We start from the raw sequence: 15356 nt of genomic DNA, 5'->3' as shown, positions 1-15356 counted from the left end.
TCACATATCTGCAAGCTGGACTAAGACAAAAATTAAGCAAAACGTGGAACAGGAAAATCAAAACTTAGCTTGTCCTGAAGATAACAGACGCAGGGAGCAGAGGTAAAAAGACACGCTGATTACATTGATAGCCGGCGAGGAAATGACAAAAAAGCCAGGTTAAATAGGAAACTCCCATAACCTGATGGAACAGGTGGACACCAGAGACCACAGAGAACACAAGTCACCCAGTACCATCAGTAACCACCAGAGGGAGCCCAAAAACAGAACTCACAACAGGAGGGGTACTGGACCTGCTGTAATTAAAACACCTGTGGCTAGAAGGCGGAGTGCACGATCAGAAGGCTAGAGAATACATTTCAAAAACCTGACCTGCACATCCAAACATAGACTAAGTGTGAACAGGTGCTGAACCCAGAGTCGCCAACTCGCACATAGTTAAATAAATAAGGCAGCACACTGCAGCGCTAGACCATGGAGAAATCACCAACCACACAACTGAAGAACCGATATCAAATCTTTGTAGAGGATGAAGATGGCACACCTAAGGATGAAGCAATACCAGCAAGCAAAAAAGAAAAGGGCACACAGCAACAAGTGACAGCAAAAAGTACAGCCAAGAAGCAACGAAGAGTGGTGGTGGTGGGAGACTCACTACTGAGAGGCACAGAAGCAGCCATCTGCAGACCGGACATAACTGCAAGAGAAGTATGCTGCCTTCCAGGTGCGATGATCAAGGATGTGACCGATAGGATACCAAAGCTCTTCAACTCCAAGGACGTCCACCCATTTCTTCTGATACATGTTGGCACCAATGACACGGCAAGGAAGGACCTACCGACAATCTGCAAAGACTTTGAAGAGTTGGGGAAGAAAGTAAAGGAACTGGATGCACAGGTAGTTTTTTCTTCTATCCTTCCAGTAGACGGGCATGGCACCAGGAGATGGAACAGGATCCTTGATGCAAACAACTGGCTAAGACGATGGTGCAGACAACAAGGATTCGGATTCCTGGACCACGGTGTGAATTACTTGTACGATGGACTCCTCGCCAGAGACGGACTACACCTCAACAAACCTGGGAAACACACATTCGCCAGAAGACTCGCTACACTCATCAGGAGGGCGTTAAACTAGAAGAAGAGGGGACGGGAAGAAAAACATTAGACTTGAACAAAGAAGATCCAGGAAAACATACTCAGAAGGGAGGTAAGAACATTTCTAAAACAATCCACAGCGAGGAGATTGGAACAAAACAAAATCCTCTAAACTGCATGCTTGCAAACGCCAGAAGCCTGACAAACAAGATGGAAGAACTAGAAGCAGAAATATCTACAGGTAACTTTGACATAGTGGGAATAACCGAGACATGGTTAGATGAAAGCTATGACTGGGCAGTTAACTTACAGGGTTACAGTCTGTTTAGAAAGGATCGTAAAAATCGGAGAGGAGGAGGGGTTTGTCTCTATGTAAAGTCTTGTCTAAAGTCCACTTTAAGGGAGGATATTAGCGAAGGAAATGAGGATGTCGAGTCCATATGGGTCGAAATTCATGGAGGGAAAAATGGTAACAAAATTCTCATTGGGGTCTGTTACAAACCCCCAAATATAACAGAAACCATGGAAAGTCTACTTCTAAAGCAGATAGATGAAGCTGCAACCCATAATGAGGTCCTGGTTATGGGGGACTTTAACTACCCGGATATTAACTGGGAAACAGAAACCTGTGAAACCCATAAAGGCAACAGGTTTCTGCTAATAACCAAGAAAAATTATCTTTCACAATTGGTGCAGAATCCAACCAGAGGAGCAGCACTTTTAGACCTAATACTATCTAATAGACCTGACAGAATAACAAATCTGCAGGTGGTCGGGCATCTAGGAAATAGCGACCAATATTGTACAGTTTCACCTGTCTTTCACTAGGGGGACTTGTCAGGGAGTCACAAAAACACTGAACTTTAGGAAGGCAAAGTTTGACCAGCTTAGAGATGCCCTTAATCTGGTAGACTGGGACAATATCCTCAGAACTAATAATACAGATAATAAATGGGAAATGTTTAAGAACATCCTAAATAGGCAGTGTAAGCGGTTTATACCTTGTGGGAATAAAAGGACTAGAAATAGGAAAAACCCAATGTGGCTAAACAAAGAAGTAAGACAGGCAATTAACAGTAAAAAGAAAGCATTTGCACTACTAAAGCAGGATGGCACCACTGAAGCGCTAAAAAACTATAGGGAGAAAAATACTTTATCTAAAAAACTAATTAAAGCTGCCAAAAAGGAAACAGAGAAGCACATTGCTAAGGAGAGTAAAACTAATCCCAAACTGTTCTTCAACTATATCAATAGTAAAAGAATAAAAACTGAAAATGTAGGCCCCTTAAAAAATAGTGAGGAAAGAATGGTTGTAGATGACGAGGAAAAAGCTAACATATTAAACACCTTCTTCTCCACGGTATTCACGGTGGAAAATGAAATGCTAGGTGAAATCCCAAGAAACAATGAAAACCCTATATTAAGGGTCACCAATCTAACCCAAGAAGAGGTGCGAAACCGGCTAAATAAGATTAAAATAGATAAATCTCCGGGTCCGGATGGCATACACCCACGAGTACTAAGAGAACTAAGTAATGTAATAGATAAACCATTATTTCTTATTTTTAGGGACTCTATAGCGACAGGGTCTGTTCCGCAGGATTGGCGCATAGCAAATGTGGTGCCAATATTCAAAAAGGGCTCTAAAAGTGAACCTGGAAATTATAGGCCAGTAAGTCTAACCTCTATTGTTGGTAAAATATTTGAAGGGTTTCTGAGGGATGTTATTCTGGATTATCTCAATGAGAATAACTGTTTAACTCCATATCAGCATGGGTTTATGAGAAATCGCTCCTGTCAAACCAATCTAATCAGTTTTTATGAAGAGGTAAGCTATAGGCTGGACCACGGTGAGTCATTGGACGTGGTATATCTCGATTTTTCCAAAGCGTTTGATACCGTGCCGCACAAGAGGTTGGTACACAAAATGAGAATGCTTGGTCTGGGGGAAATTGTGTGTAAATGGGTTAGTAACTGGCTTAGTGATAGAAAGCAGAGGGTGGTTATAAATGGTATAGTCTCTAACTGGGTCGCTGTGACCAGTGGGGTACCGCAGGGGTCAGTATTGGGACCTGTTCTCTTCAACATATTCATTAATGATCTGGTAGAAGGTTTACACAGTAAAATATCGATATTTGCAGATGATACAAAACTATGTAAAGCAGTTAATACAAGAGAAGATAGTATTCTGCTACAGATGGATCTGGATAAGTTGGAAACTTGGGCTGAAAGGTGGCAGATGAGGTTTAACAATGATAAATGTAAGGTTATACACATGGGAAGAAGGAATCAATGTCACCATTACACACTGAATGGGAAACCACTGGGTAAATCTGACAGGGAGAAGGACTTGGGGATCCTAGTTAATGATAAACTTACCTGGAGCAGCCAGTGCCAGGCAGCAGCTGCCAAGGCAAACAGGATCATGGGGTGCATTAAAAGAGGTCTGGATACACATGATGAGAGCATTATACTGCCTCTGTACAAATCCCTAGTTAGACCGCACATGGAGTACTGTGTCCAGTTTTGGGCACCGGTGCTCAGGAAGGATATAATGGAACTAGAGAGAGTACAAAGGAGGGCAACAAAATTAATAAAGGGGATGGGAGAACTACAATACCCAGATAGATTAGCGAAATTAGGATTATTTAGTCTAGAAAAAAGACGACTGAGGGGCGATCTAATAACCATGTATAAGTATATAAGGGGACAATACAAATATCTCGCTGAGGATCTGTTTATACCAAGGAAGGTGACCGGCACAAGGGGGCATTCTTTGCGTCTGGAGGAGAGAAGGTTTTTCCACCAACATAGAAGAGGATTCTTTACTGTTAGGGCAGTGAGAATCTGGAATTGCTTGCCTGAGGAGGTGGTGATGGCGAACTCAGTCGAGGGGTTCAAGAGAGGCCTGGATGTCTTCCTGGAGCAGAACAATATTGTATCATACAATTAGGTTCTGTAGAAGGACGTAGATCTGGGGATTTATTATGATGGAATATAGGCTGAACTGGATGGACAAATGTCTTTTTTCGGCCTTACTAACTATGTTACTATGTTACTATGTAACATACAAACTTGAAATACGAAATTTGAACTGCATTACTGCACTAGAAATATGAAAAATGAGAGCGTTTAGCGCATAAAAATGGCCAATTTTATGTGTACCTGGTAGCCACTTTACGGCATCTCTCTTATACCAGGTCCTACGCTTGCCTTACCTCGCTGAGAATAAACGTCTACATCTGAATGGGTACATGTGAAACCTCTTCCTAGACTAAAATTCTCTCTCTCTATGGAGGGGTACTGGACCTGCTGTAATTAAAACACCTGTGGCTAGAAGGCGGAGTGCACGATCAGAAGGCTAGAGAATACATTTCAAAAACCTGACCTGCACATCCAAACATAGACTAAGTGTGAACAGGTGCTGAACCCAGAGTCGCCAACTCGCACATAGTTAAATAAATAAGGCAGCACACTGCAGCGCTAGAACATACAAACTTGAAATACGAAATTTGAACTGCATTACTGCCTCGCTGAGAATAAACGTCTACATCTGAATGGGTACTAGCGCTGCAGTGTGCTGCCTTATTTATTTAACTATGTGCGAGTTGGCGACTCTGGGTTCAGCACCTGTTCACACTTAGTCTATGTTTGGATGTGCAGGTCAGGTTTTTGAAATGTATTCTCTAGCCTTCTGATCGTGCACTCCGCCTTCTAGCCACAGGTGTTTTAATTACAGCAGGTCCAGTACCCCTCCATAGAGAGAGAGAATTTTAGTTTAGGAAGAGGTTTCACATGTACCCATTCAGATGTAGACGTTTATTCTCAGCGAGGTAAGGCAAGCGTAGGACCTGGTATAAGAGAGATGCCGTAAAGTGGCTACCAGGTACACATAAAATTGGCCATTTTTATGCGCTAAACGCTCTCATTTTTCATATTTCTAGTGCAGTAATGCAGTTCAAATTTCGTATTTCAAGTTTGTATGTTCTAGCGCTACAGGTGTAGATATGGACATTCAAGGTCTGTCCTCTTGTGTGGATAATCTCTCTGCAAGCGTACAAAGCATTCAAGATTTTGTAGTTCAGAATCCGATGTTAGAGCCTAGAATTCCTATTCCTGATTTGTTTTCTGGGGATAGATCTAAGTTTCTGAATTTCAAAAATAATTGTAAACTGTTTCTTGCTTTGAAACCCCGCTCCTCTGGTGATTCTGTTCAACAAGTGAAAATTATTATTTCTTTCTTGCGTGGCGACCCTCAAGACTGGGCATTTTCCCTTGCGCCAGGAGATCCTGCATTGCGTGATGTTGATGCGTATTTTCTGGCGCTTGGATTGCTTTATGATGAACCAAATTCAGTGGATCAGGCAGAGAAAATCTTGCTGGCTTTGTGTCAGGGTCAGGATGAAGCGGAGGTATATTGTCAGAAGTTTAGAAAGTGGTCTGTGCTTACTCGGTAGAATGAGTGTGCCCTGGCGGCAATTTTCAGAAAGGGTCTTTCGGAAACCCTTAAGGATACTATGGTGGGATTTCCCACGCCTGCTGGTCTGAATGAGTCTATGTCCTTGGCCATTCAGATCGATCGGCGTTTGCGTGAGCGCAAAGCTGTGCACCATTTGGCGGAACTCTCTGAGCATGGGCCTGAGCCCATGCAATGCGATAGGACTTTGACCAGAGCTGAACGGCAGGAACACAGACGTCAGAATGGGCTGTGTTTTTACTGTGGTGACTCCACTCATGCTATTTCCAATTGTCCTAAGCGCACTAAGCGGTTCGCTAGGTCTGCCACCATTGGTACTGTACAGTCTAAATTTCTTTTGTCCGTTACTCTGATTTGCTCTTTGTCGTCCTATTCGGTTATGGCATTTGTGGATTCAGGCGCTGCCCTGAATTTGATGGACTTGGAGTTTGCCAGGCGCTGTGGTTTTTTCTTGGAGCCCTTGCAGTATCCTATTCCTTTAAGAGGGATTGATGCTACGCCTTTGGGAAAGAATAAGCCTCAGTACTGGACTCATTTGACCATGTGCATGGCTCCTGCACATCAGGAGGATATTCGCTTTTTGGTGTTGCATAATCTGCATGATGTGGTCGTTTTGGGGTTACCATGGCTACAGATCCACAACCCAGTATTGGATTGGAAATCAATGTCTGTGTCCAGCTGGGGTTGTCAAGGGGTACATGGTGATGTTCCATTGCTGTCAATTTTGTCTTCCACTCCTTCTGAAGTCCCTGAGTTTTTGTCGGATTACTGGGATGTATTTGATGAGCCCAAATCCGGTGCCCTACCTCCTCAGGGTATTGTGATTGTGCGATTGATTTGATTCCTGGTAGTAAGTTTCCTAAGGGTCGACTGTTCAATTTATCGGTGCCAGAACACGCCGCTATGCGGAGTTATATAAAGGAGTCCTTGGAGAAAGGGCATATTCGCCCGTCGTCATCACCGTTGGGAGCAGGGTTCTTTTTTGTGGCCAAGAAGGATGGTTCTTTGAGACCTTGTATTGATTACCGCCTTCTTAATAAGATCACGGTCAAATTTCAGTACCCTTTGCCGCTACTGTCTGATTTGTTTGCTCAGATTAAGGGGGCTAGTTGGTTCACCAGGATAGATCTCCGAGGGGCGTATAATCTTGTGCGTATTAAACAGGGCGATGAATGGAAAACAGCATTTAATACGCCCGAGGGCCATTTTGAGTACCTGGTGATGCCATTTGGGCTTTCTAATGCTCCATCTGTGTTTCAGTCCTTTATGCATGACATCTTCCGAAAGTACCTGGATAGATTCATGATTGTATATTTGGATGATATTTTGGTCTTTTCGGAAGATTGGGAGTCTCATGTGAAGCAGGTCAGAATGGTGTTCCAGGTCCTTCGTGCGAATTCCTTGTTTGTGAAGGGGTCTAAATGTCTCTTTGGGGTTCAGAAGGTTTCATTTTTGGGTTTCATTTTTTCCCCTTCTACTATCGAGATGGACCCTGTTAAAGTTCAGGCCATTTATGATTGGACTCAGCCTACATCTGTGAAGAACCTGCAGAAGTTCCTGGGCTTTGCTAATTTTTACCGTCGCTTCATCGCTAATTTTTCTAGTGTTGTTAAACCGTTGACTGATTTGACCAAGAAAGGTGCTGATGCGGTCAATTGGTCCTCTGCGGCCGTTGAGGCTTTTCAGGAGTTGAAGCGTTGTTTTTCTACTGCCCCTGTGTTGTGTCAGCCAGATGTTTCGCTCCCGTTTCAGGTCGAGGTTGATGCTTCTGAGATTGGAGCAGGGGCTGTTTTGTCTCAAAGAAGTTCGGATGGCTCGGTGATTAAACCATGTGCTTTCTTTTCTAGAAAGTTCTCGCCTGCTGAGCGCAATTATGATGTTGGCAATCGAGAGTTGTTGGCTATGAAGTGGGCATTCGAAGAGTGGCGACATTGGCTTGAAGGAGCCAAGCATCGCGTGGTGGTCTTGACGGATCACAAGAATTTGACTTATCTCGAGTCTGCCAAACGGTTGAATCCTAGACAGGCTCGATGGTCGCTGTTTTTCTCCCGTCTCGATTTTGTGGTTTCGTACCTTCCGGGCTCTAAGAATGTGAAGGCTGATGCCCTTTCAAGGAGCTTTGTGCCTGACTCTCCGGATGTTCCTGAGCCGGCTGGTATTCTCAAAGAGGGGGTAATTTTGTCTGCCATCTCCCCTGATTTGCGGCGGGTGCTGCAGAAGTTTCAGGCTGATAGACCTGACCGTTGTCCAGCGGAGAAACTGTTTGTCCCTGATAGATGGACTAGTAGAGTTTTCTCTGAGGTTCATTGTTCGGTGTTATGTTATGATAAGGTAATTCAGTACCACAATGGACATAGAGGTCAGAGCACATACAGTGACCTGACAATAACCCAAAAACATAGAACGAGCTCTGAGACGTGGGAACTCTGCTGACCGCAATCCCTAATCCTCTCCAACCACACTAGAGGCAGCGGTGGATTGCGCCTAACGCTCCCTATGCAACTCGGCACAGCCTGAGAAACTAGCTAGCCTGAAGATAGAAAATAAGCCTACCTTGCCTCAGAGAAATACCCCAAAGGAAAAGGCAGCCCCCACATATAATGACTGTGAGTTAAGATGAAAAGACAAACGTAGAGATGAAATAGATTTAGCAAAGTGAGGCCCGACTTTCTGAACAGAGCGAGGATAGGAAAGGTAACTTTGCGGTCAACACAAAACCCTACAAAAACCATGCAAAGGGGGCAAAAAGACCCTCCGTACCGAACTAATGGCACGGAGGTACACCCTCTGCGTCCCAGAGCTTCCAGCAAGCAGGAAAAAACAAATAGACAAGCTGGACAGAAAAAAACAGCAAACAAAATAGCAAAGCGGAACTTAGCTATGCAGAGCAGCAGGCCACAGGAACGATCCAGGAGGAAACAGGTCCAATACTAGAACATTGACTGGAGGCCAGGATCAAAGCACTAGGTGGAGTTAAATAGAGCAGCACCTAACGACTTCACCACATCACCTGAGGAAGGAAACTCAGAAGCCGCAGTATCACTTTCCTCCACCAACGGAAGCTCACAGAGAGAATCAGCCGAAGTACCACTTGTGACCACAGGAGGGAGCTCTGCCACAGAATTCACAACAGTACCCCCCCTTGAGGAGGGGTCACCGAACCCTCACCAGAGCCCCCAGGACGACCAGGATGAGCCATGAAAGGCACGAACAAGATCGGGAGCATGGACATCAGAGGCAAAGACCCAGGAATTATCTTCCTGAGCATAACCCTTCCACTTAACCAGATACTGGAGTTTCCGTCTTGAAACACGAGAATCCAAAATCTTCTCCACAACATACTCCAACTCCCCCTCCACCAAAACCGGGGCAGGAGGATCAACAGATGGAACCATAGGTGCCACGTATCTCCGCAACAATGACCTATGGAATATGTTATGTATGGAAAAAGAATCTGGAAGGGTCAGACGAAAAGACACAGGATTAAGAACCTCAGAAATCCTATACGGACCAATGAAACAAGGTTTAAACTTAGGAGAGGAAACCTTCATAGGAATATGACGAGAAGATAACCAAACCAAATCCCCAACACGAAGTCGGGGACCCACACAGCATCTGCGATTAGCGAAACGTTGAGCCTTCTCCCGGGACAAGGTCAAATTGTCCACTACATGAGTCCAAATCTGCTGCAACCTGTCCACCACAGTATCCACACCAGGACAGTCCGAAGACTCAACCTGCCCTGAAGAGAAACGAGGATGAAACCCAGAGTTGCAGAAAAACGGCGAAACCAAGGTAGCCGAGCTGGCCCGATTATTAAGGGCGAACTCAGCCAAAGGCAAAAAGGACACCCAGTCATCCTGATCAGCAGAAACAAAGCATCTCAGATATGTTTCCAAGGTCTGATTGGTTCGTTCGGTCTGGCCATTAGTCTGAGGATGGAAAGCCGAGGAAAAAGACAAGTCAATGCCCATCCTACCACAAAAGGCTCGCCAAAACTTCGAAACAAACTGGGAACCTCTGTCAGAAACGATATTCTCTGGAATGCCATGCAAACGAACCACATGCTGGAAGAACAATGGCACCAAATCAGAGGAGGAAGGTAATTTAGACAAGGGTACCAAATGGACCATCTTAGAGAAGCGATCACAGACCACCCAAATGACTGACATCTTTTGAGAGACGGGAAGATCTGAAATAAAATCCATAGAGATATGTGTCCAAGGCCTCTTCGGGACCGGCAAGGGCAAAAGCAACCCACTGGCACGAGAACAGCAGGGCTTAGCCCGAGCACAAATCCCACAGGACTGCACAAAAGAACGCACATCCCGCGACAGAGATGGCCACCAAAAAGATCTAGCCACTAACTCTCTGGTACCAAAGATTCCAGGATGACCAGCCAACACCGAACAATGAACCTCAGAGATAACTTTATTCGTCCACCTATCAGGGACAAACAGTTTCTCCGCTGGGCAACCATCAGGTTTATTAGCCTGAAATTTTTGCAGCACCCGCCGCAAATCAGGGGAGATGGCAGACACAATTACTCCCTCTTTGAGGATACCCGCCGGCTCAGATAAACCCGGAGAGTCGGGCACAAAACTCCTAGACAGAGCATCCGCCTTCACATTTTTAGAGCCCGGAAGGTACGAAATCACAAAGTCAAAACGGGCAAAAAACAGCGACCAATGAGCCTGTCTAGGATTCAACCGCTTGGCAGACTCGAGATAAGTCATGTTCTTATGATCAGTCAAGACCACCACGCGATGCTTAGCTCCTTCAAGCCAATAACGCCACTCCTCGAATGCCCACTTCATGGCCAGCAACTCTCGATTGCCCACATCATAATTTCGCTCAGCAGGCGAAAACTTCCTGGAAAAGAAGGCGCATGGTTTCATCACCGAGCAATCATAACTTCTCTGCGACAAAACAGCCCCTGCTCCAATCTCAGAAGCATCAACCTCGAACTGGAACGGAAGCGAAACATCTGGCTGACACAACACAGGGGCAGAAGAAAAACGACGCTTCAACTCTTGAAAAGCTTCCACAGCAGCAGAAGACCAATTGACCACATCAGCACCCTTCTTGGTCAAATCGGTCAATGGTTTAGCAATACTAGAAAAATTGCAGATGAAGCGATGATAAAAATTAGCAAAGCCCAGGAACTTTTGCAGACTTTTCAGAGATGTCGGCTGAGTCCAATCATGGATGGCTTGGACCTTAACAGGGTCCATCTCGATAGTAGAAGGGGAAAAGATGAACCCCAAAAATGAAACCTTCTGAACACCAAAGAGACACTTTGATCCCTTCACAAACAAAGAATTAGCACGCAGGACTTGAAACACCGTTCTGACCTGCTTCACATGAGACTCCCAATCATCCGAGAAGATCAAAATGTCATCCAAGTACACAATCAGGAATTTATCCAGGTACTCTCGGAAGATGTCATGCATAAAGGACTGAAACACTGATGGAGCATTGGCAAGTCCGAATGGCATTACTAGATACTCAAAATGGCCCTCGGGCGTATTAAATGCAGTTTTCCATTCATCGCCTCGCTTAATACGCACAAGATTATACGCACCACGAAGATCTATCTTGGTGAACCAACTAGCCCCCTTAATCCGAGCAAACAAATCAGATAACAACGGCAAGGGGTACTGAAATTTAACCGTGATCTTATTTAGAAGGCGGTAATCTATACAAGGTCTCAGTGAACCATCCTTCTTGGCTACAAAAAAGAACCCTGCTCCTAATGGCGACGATGACGGGCGAATATGCCCCTTCTCCAAGGACTCCTTCACATAACTCCGCATAGCGGCGTGCTCAGGCACAGATAAATTAAACAGTCGACCTTTTGGGAATTTACCACCAGGAATCAAATCGATAGCACAATCACAATCCCTATGCGGAGGTAGGGTATCGGACTTGGGCTCATCAAATACATCCCGGTAATCAGACAAGAACTCTGGAACCTCTGAAGGGGTGGATGACGAAATAGTCAGAAATGGAACATCACCATGTACCCCCTGACAACCCCAGCTGGACCCAGACATGGATTTCCAATCTAATACTGGATTATGGACTTGTAGCCATGGCAACCCCAACACGACCACATTATGCAGATTATGCAACACCAGAAAGCGAATAACCTCCTGATGTGCAGGAGCCATGCACATGGTCAGCTGGGTCCAGTACTGAGGCTTATTCTTGGCCAAAGGCGTAGCATCAATTCCTCTTAATGGAATAGGACACTGCAAGGGCTCCAAGAAAAACCCACAACGCCTAGCATACTCCAAGTCCATCAAATTCAGGGCAGCGCCTGAATCCACAAATGCCATGACAGAATACGAAGACAAAGAGCAGATCAAGGTAACGGACAGAAGAAATTTTGACTGTACCGTACCAATGGTGGCAGACCTAGCGAACCGCTTAGTGCGCTTAGGACAATCAGAGATAGCATGAGTGGAATCACCACAGTAGAAACACAGCCCATTCAGACGTCTGTGTTCTTGCCGTTCAACTCTGGTCCAAGTCCTATCGCACTGCATAGGCTCAGGTTTAAGCTCAGGTAATACCGCCAAATGGTGCACAGATTTACGCTCACGCAAGCGTCGACCGATCTGAATAGCCAAAGACATAGACTCATTCCGACCAGCAGGCATAGGAAATCCCACCATGACATCCTTAAGGGTTTCAGAGAGACCTTTTCTGAAAATAGCTGCGAGCGCACCTTCATTCCATTGAGTGAGTACGGACCACTTTCTAAATTTCTGACAATATACCTCTATCTCATCCTGACCCTGACACAGAGCCAGCAAATTTTTCTCTGCCTGATCCACTGAATTAGGTTCATCGTACAGCAATCCGAGCGCCAGGAAAAACGCATCGATATTACTTAATGCAGGATCTCCTGACGCAAGAGAAAATGCCCAGTCCTGAGGATCGCCACGTAAAAAAGAAATAATGATCCTAACTTGTTGAACTGGGTCACCAGAGGAGCGAGGTTTCAAAGCCAGAAATAGTTTACAATTATTTTTGAAACTCAGAAATTTAGTTCTATCTCCAAAAAACAAATCAGGAATAGGAATTCTCGGTTCTAACATAGAATTCTGAACCACAAAGTCTTGAATATTTTGTACTCTTGCCGTGAGCTGATCCACACATGAAGACAGACCTTTAATGTCCATCGCTACACCTGTGTCCTGAACCACCCAAATGTCTAGGGGAAAAAAAAGGCAAAACACAGTGCAGAGAAAAAAAAATGGTCTCAGAACTTCTTTTTTCCCTCTATTGAGAATCATTAGTACTTTGGGCCTCCAGTACTGTTATGATAAGGTAATTCAGTACCACAATGGACATAGAGGTCAGAGCACATACAGTGACCTGACAATAACCCAAAAACATAGAACGAGCTCTGAGAAACGGCACGGAGGTACACCCTCTGCGTCCCAGAGCTTCCAGCAAGCAGGAAAAAACAAATAGACAAGCTGGACAGAAAAAAACAGCAAACAAAATAGCAAAGCGGAACTTAGCTATGCAAAGCAGCAGGCTACAGGAACGATCCAGGAGGAAACAGGTCCAATACTAGAACATTGACTGGAGGCCAGGATCAAAGCACTAGGTGGAGTTAAATAGAGCAGCACCTAACGACTTCACCACATCACCTGAGGAAGGAAACTCAGAAGCCGCAGTACCACTTTCCTCCACCAATGGAAGCTCACAGAGAGAATCAGCCGAAGTACCACTTGTGACCACAGGAGGGAGCTCTGCCACAGAATTCACAACAGTGTTAGCTGGTCATCCTGGAATCTTTGGTACCAGAGATTTGGTGGCTAGATCCTTTTGGTGGCCTTCCTTGTCACGGGATGTGCGTTCTTTTGTGCAGTCCTGTGGGATTTGTGCTCGGGCTAAGCCCTGCTGTTCTCGTGCCAGTGGGTTGCTTTTGCCCTTGCCGGTCCCGAAGAGGCCCTGGACGCATATTTCCATGGATTTTATTTCAGATCTCCCTGTCTCTCAAAGGATGTCGGTCATCTGGGTGGTTTGTGATCGCTTCTCTAAGATGGTCCATTTGGTACCCTTGTCTAAATTGCCTTCCTCCTCCGATTTGGTGCCATTGTTTTTCCAGCATGTGGTTCGTTTGCATGGCATTCCGGAGAACATCGTCTCGGACAGAGGTTCCCAGTTTGTTTCAAGGTTTTGGCGGTCCTTTTGTGCTAAGATGGGCATTGATTTGTCTTTTTCTTCGGCCTTCCATCCTCAGACAAATGGCCAAACCGAACGAACCAATCAGACTTTGGAAACATATCTGAGATGTTTTGTTTCTGCTGATCAGGATGATTGGGTGTCCTTCTTGCCTTTGGCTGAGTTCGCCCTTAATAATCGGGCCAGCTCGGCTACTTTGGTTTCGCCTTTTTTCTGTAATTCCGGTTTCCATCCTCGTTTCTCTTCAGGGCAGGTTGAGCCTTCGGACTGTCCTGGTGTAGATTCTGTGGTGGACAGGTTGCAGCAAATTTGGACTCACGTAGTGGACAATTTGACATTGTCCCAGGAGAAGGCTCAACGTTTCGCTATCCGCCATCGCTGTGTTGGTCCCCGACTTCGTGCTGGGGATTTGGTTTGGTTGTCGTCTCGTTATGTTCCTATGAAGGTTTCCTCTCCTAAATTTAAGCCTCGTTTCATTGGCCCTCATAAGATTTCTGAAGTTCTCAATCCTGTGTCATTTCGTTTGGCCCTTCCAGCTTCTTTTGCCATCCATAATGTGTTTCATAGGTCGTTGTTGCGGAGATATGTTGCGCCTATGGTTCCCTCCGTTAACCCTCCTGCCCCGATGTTGGTCGAGGGGGAGTTGGAGTATGTGGTGGAGAAGATTTTGGATTCTCGTATTTCGAGACGGAAACTCCAGTACCTGGTCAAGTGGAAGGGTTATGGTCAGGAAGATAATTCCTTGGTTGTTGCCTCTGATGTTCATGCTGCCGATCTGGTTCGTGCCTTTCATTTGGCTCGTCCTGATCGGCCTGGGGGTTCTGGTGAGGGTTTGGTGACCCCTCCTCAAGGGGGGGTACTGTTGTGAATTCTGTTATCGGGCTCTCTCCTGTGGTCGTGAATGGTACTTCGGCGAGTTCTGTCCGTGGACTCCCTCTGGTGGCTGTGAGTGGAGTTGCTGGATCTGAGGTTCCTTCCACAGGTGACCTAGGTTATTCTTAGGCTGGCTTCTCTATTTAACTCCACTCAGATCGTTACTCCTTGCCAGCTGTCAATGTTCCTGTGCTGGTTCAGTTCGCTCTTGGATCTTTCTGGAGACCTGTCTCTTCCTGCAAGGAGCTAAGTCCCCAATTGTTATTTTCTGTTCATGGTTTTCTAGTCCAGCTTGCTTTCATGATTTTGTCTTGCTAGCTGGAAGCTCTGGGATGCAGGGTGGCGCCTCCACACCGTGAGTCGGTGCGGGGGTCTTTTTGCACACTCTGCGTGGTCTTTTGTAGTTTTTGTGCTGACCGCAAAGATACCGTACCTTTCCTATCCTCTGTCTATTTAGTTAGTCTGGCCTCCCTTTGCTAAAACCTGTTTCATTTCTGTGTTTGTGACTTTCATCTTAACTCACAGTTAATATTTGTGGGGGGCTGCCTTTTCCTTTGGGGAAATTTCTCTGAGGCAAGGTAGGCTTTATTTTCTATCTCTAGGGCTAGCTAGTTCTTAGGCTGTGCCGAGGCGTCTAGGCCATGTCAGGTACGCTCCACGGCTATTTCTAGTGTGTGTGATAGGATTAGGGGTTGCGGTCAGCA

The 15356-nt window shown here is 45.5% G+C and overlaps 1 protein-coding gene across 2 annotated transcripts in view; it reads right to left on the bottom strand.

Annotated features, from left to right (window-relative positions):
- The window catches only part of LOC138662009 (uncharacterized), a 74008-nt gene that overhangs the window by 20064 nt on the left and 38588 nt on the right, over positions 1-15356 (bottom strand). The window lies entirely within an intron of this gene.

The sequence above is a fragment of the Ranitomeya imitator genome, chromosome 2 (genome assembly GCF_032444005.1).
Source record: "Ranitomeya imitator isolate aRanImi1 chromosome 2, aRanImi1.pri, whole genome shotgun sequence".
Classification (NCBI taxonomy): Eukaryota; Metazoa; Chordata; class Amphibia; order Anura; family Dendrobatidae; genus Ranitomeya; species Ranitomeya imitator.
This window is presented reverse-complemented; position numbering and strand designations above follow the sequence as displayed.